Here is a 4,886-nt window from a genome sequence, read left to right as displayed (position 1 = left end):
GCTACAAAACCCATGGCTGGAGTAACACAAATGGTAAACAGATCAATATTTACATGGGTCCCATGTGGGAGTGGAGGGGAACGAGGCAGTTGATGTACTGGCTAAACAAGCACTAAGCAGTGGGGATGTTGATGTGGTAGTTTCCATGAGCAAGGCAGAGGTAAAAAGCATGACACGGACAGTGATGGTGGAGAAATGGCAGGAGCAGTGGAATAGAGATACTAAGGGCAGGCATTTATTTCAAATACAGAGGAAAGTTAGGGAAGGGAGAACTGCAGGATGGGACAGAAGAGAGGAGGCTATATTTACAAGATGAAGGGTGGGACACAGTCAGTTGAATAAGACCTTACATGTGATAGGAAAGCTTCCAACAGGAACATGTGAGTATTGCCAGGAAACAGAGACAGTGGATATATTGATACAGTGTGGACATTATTGGAGGGAAAGAGAGAGGATGAGATCTAGTATGAGGGAGAAGGGGTATACGGGAAATTAGTTTAAAGAGTACATTGAGTAGAACGTCATTAGATATAGTCTCAAATATTTTGTTATCTTTTTTTTAAGAGCAACGGGGCAGGATTTAGTTGCTCCCTGTCTCTGGCCCACACTCCAGTACAGTAGGTGGCGGTAATGCACCATAACGTTGGATGCCAACGGCTGATAAACCCCACCGAAGAAGAGGTTCAGCTGGTGCCTAGCCAAACTCGGCTAGTCGAACGGAACGAGTGCGCTCGTATAGTCTCTTAACCTTCGCTTGAAAACCGAGAAGTCATGTTTGTCCATTTTGAGACGCCGTAACCTGTACTTTCTCAAAATAGTCAGAAATGAATCTAACATAACTCAAGAAATCTGTCATTCATTTTGATGTTTTTGCGCAATTTTACATCTAACTAAGATGTATAGTGCAGTACTTTCCAATGAAAAAAAGTGTATGAAAACGAGTCGTCTCTAGTTGGACGACAACAAAGAGCTTATTGTAGAGTCCTACTGTTGACCAATCACCGAGAAAGGGGTGTACATAGACTTCGGCTCTGAATTTCGCCTTGCCTCCAGGAAATGTTTTGAGAAACATCCGAGAAACCCTCGCCGACGTCCAAAACGTCAGAAAATGTYGTCATAATATATGCACGAACTTTTCCGAACTGTTTCGGCTGGGAAGCGTGCGGACGCCTTAGTTATTATTATTATAGGCTATGGTCAGCCGTGAAAATTGGTCTTGTCTCTAAACCTGAAGTCAAAGCCGCAGTTTGGGGGTGTGCATGTTTGGTTTTAAACCAAACGGCAAAGGAGAGCCTCTACTCTTGACGAGGCCGTTTGCAGGTTATGTCGGATTGTTTGTGTCAAAAGTGGAAACACGAGTAATCTAAAACATCCTACTGTTTTTCTGAGTTTATATCGGCAATGGATACTACTACTTTCTGATCCATCATGTGAGTCTGCTCTGCTGTAAGTCATTTGCACTGGCATTGAAATCTACATTCAAAGTTTAATTCCTTACGTTTTGGAATTGTAGGCTTCGATGTGTTTCCCCATGACTACTAATTACCCAGTGTCGTTTTCTCTCTTCAATTTCACTCACTTCCATGCTGTGCATTTCGCATAGGCCAGTGGTATACACAGACAATCTCTGTTAGTTGTTTTTTCACATTTCCATGCAGCCCATCATAGTACTCGATATTAATACTTTTATAAATATTTTTCTCACTTTTTTTAAAGAACTGCACATTTGGTGACACTTGCAAATTGAGCCCGGTATATCGAGTGCACGCATGACACGCCGGGGTAGGTTACTGGGCGGTCAGTAGAACGAGCGCACCCAGATTGAAAGACCAGCCCTCAACCGAGTGTAGGCTACTGCTACGCGTAGATTATAATGGTCAATCGTGAGAATGGATCTTGTCTCTAAACCAAAGTCAAATCCGCAATTTGGGTGCATTTTGGTTTAAGCCAAACGGAAAGGAGAGCCTCAGAATATTGATGAGGCGGTTTGTCGGTTATGCCGGAGGATTGTTTTTGTCAAAGGAGGAAACACGAGTAATCTAAGACATCACCTGCGACTACGACACCCAGATATATTTTCTGAGTTTATATCGGCAACGTCTGGGCATGGGTACTATTTTTGAGCCATCAGGTGAGTCTACATTCAAACGTTTTTTAGAATTGTGCCTATGCTTTTTTTAGACATATTATAGTCGATTTTTTTTCTCTCTTTCACTCGCTGTCATGCATGATGTGCATTATAAACTCAATCACTTGAAGATGATTTGCTAACAGCAGCCAACAGCCTGATAATGATTTGGCAACCAGCGATCAGTCAAACTCTGTCCTCGATGAGAAAGAAGTATCGGATATCGCCATTAAGGGTCACTGATATCGTAACATTAATTGTTGTTCGTCGGATATGTTGCTGAATTTGTTGGCAATTAAGTAAAATATCCAGACGCGGTGTATTCTGTAAACATTCAATTTGTAACTATTGTGTGTAAATGATAACCGTTTAGAATTTCATAATCGGGAGGCTAATCTTTAGGCTATATCGAGGTATTCCAGGTAAACTATTTAACTGTGCTAACTAGCACATTTGAGCCATTGAATGATGGATCTAGTCTCAGAAACGAGCTACATCCACAGTCTGGGTTCAATTTTGGTGTTAAACCAAATGATAGGGGAGCCTGAAAATAAGAGGAGAGCTATTTGTCGGTTGTGCCGAAGGATAGTTTCCGTGCAAAACTTGGGAGCCGACCCCTGAGATCACATTTAAGGGTTCACCACCCTGATGTGTTTTATCAACTCATGTATGGTGATGGTGGTGTTGGAGCCTCCATGCGTCAATCATCAAGGTGTGTTAATAAGCAAGTTATTTGCACCGTGTGTGTGTTGGAGATTGACAAGGACCTCACCATACGATATTATCACTATAATAGGTGCAATACGATATGTATTGCGTTCAATGTCCAAAACTATTGCTCACTGTCTGCTGCAGGGGCAAGAGAGAGCCATGAACATGAGTTTTAGATCAGTCATGGAAAGTCCTGAAATAAATAAGCGCTGATTGTTGTTTTTGCTCATCATTTTTTTTAAACATGGAGAACAACAGCTATGAAGAAATAATACTGGAGTTTTGGTGCAGGTACAACTGCTAGCGCAAAATATTGCGATAATTGTTTAAAATAATATATTGCGATATATTGTCAAATAATATTCTATGTAACTGTATATATTTCCCCCCCCAATAGTGTGTGTGTAGAGAGAGGGACTGCAGTCTGCTTGCTCATATTCTATTTCTGGGGAAGAGAACAGAGGTGTCTGCCTGCTGCAGGCTAATTCCGGTGTGCATTTTCCTCCATCAAGTCCAGACAGCTTCTACTAATTCCCTTCCACCTCTACCTACATACCCAGTTCAGAGCAGAGTCACCACTACACAACGACAACGGCTCCCAGGCAACTTCGGCAGTGGCCATGGTACTTCCCGGCGGTGGCCATGGTAATGAACAGACCCGTTCACTTCATCCCAGACACGGTGGTCTGCGGTGAAGCATGGTTTGGAGGGCGGTGACCCCCGTGCGGTGGGTTCCATCCCCCGTGCCGTGCTCAGCCTGCGGAGGTGGGGAGTGGCTGTGCCTGGGGGGTCAGCGGAGGAGGAAGAGGCGGGGGTGTTTGCCAAGACCCTGTCACTGCATCAGGGGTGGACGTTTGGACCTTGTAGAGGGAGTTGACCGGCGGCCTCTGAGTTGCTCAATACGCCTGGGCTGTGAGTATGGAACCGATAGATATTAGCTCGGGCTGTGGAGTATGAATACGATGTATTAGCCTGGGCTGTGAGTATGAAATGGATAGATTATTAGCCGCTGGCTGTGAGTATGAACCGATAGATATTAGCCTGGGCTGTGAGTATGACGGATAGATATTAGCCTGGCTGTGAGTATGAATGGATAGATATTAGCCTGGGCTGTGAGTATGAACCGATAGATATTAGCTCTGGGCTGTGAAGTATGACACGGATAGTATTAGCCTGATACCACCTTATCCTGACTAAATCCACTGTGTGTAGAAATAGAGTAAGCGGTTGTAACTGAATATTGTAGTGACCCTGGTTTAATAAAGCGCGGAATATATCGAACTCTGCCACTTCAGCATGCTTTTGGGGTGCACAGTCGATGGTGCGCTGGGCTTCTGGCCAGCAGGTTGACGGTTCGAGCCATACTCTGCCAGTTTCATTACAACATGGAAGCTGTGTAACAGATATGTTCAGGGCCTTCAGAAAGTATTCATACCCCTGCTTGATATTCCTCATTTTGTTGTTATATAACGCCTCACAATCAAATACAATACCCCATAATGAACGAAGTGAAAACATGTTTTTAGAATATTTTAGCAATGTAATTGAAATGAAATACAAGAAATATTCACACCACTTTGAGTAGATAGTAATTTGGCCAGCGATTACAGCTATAAGTCTTTCTGGGTAAGTCTCCTAAAAAGCTTTCCACACATGATGGTGCAAATGCATCAAGAAGCCCAAGCGGTATTGTAATTTTGCGTAGCATTACTTTATTTGAATTTCAAAAATGTTGCTTTACGCGAAATAGCAATCGGTCTAGGTGAAATTTGTTTGCTTGATTATATATATGTCATCTCAACATGTCTCGAATGTTTGGATAAGCTTTTTTAATTGGTGTTTCTCGCATTCTGCTAGATGAACGAATAATATACTAGCACTCAACGGTCTCACCCTATACCTTAACTTTTTACAGTTCTTAATTGGAGAGCTGCCACAGTATACCTATAAAATATTGAAATCTAGAACGCTCACAGTAGTTACGGTGAAGCGTGTTAGTGGGCTGTGCACGTAGCTGTAACGGGATGAAGTACATTCGAAATAGTAA

The sequence above is a fragment of the Salvelinus sp. IW2-2015 genome, unplaced genomic scaffold (assembly GCF_002910315.2).
Source record: "Salvelinus sp. IW2-2015 unplaced genomic scaffold, ASM291031v2 Un_scaffold3116, whole genome shotgun sequence".
Lineage (NCBI taxonomy): Eukaryota > Metazoa > Chordata > Actinopteri > Salmoniformes > Salmonidae > Salvelinus > Salvelinus sp. IW2-2015.
Note: the sequence above shows the minus strand (reverse complement) of the source record.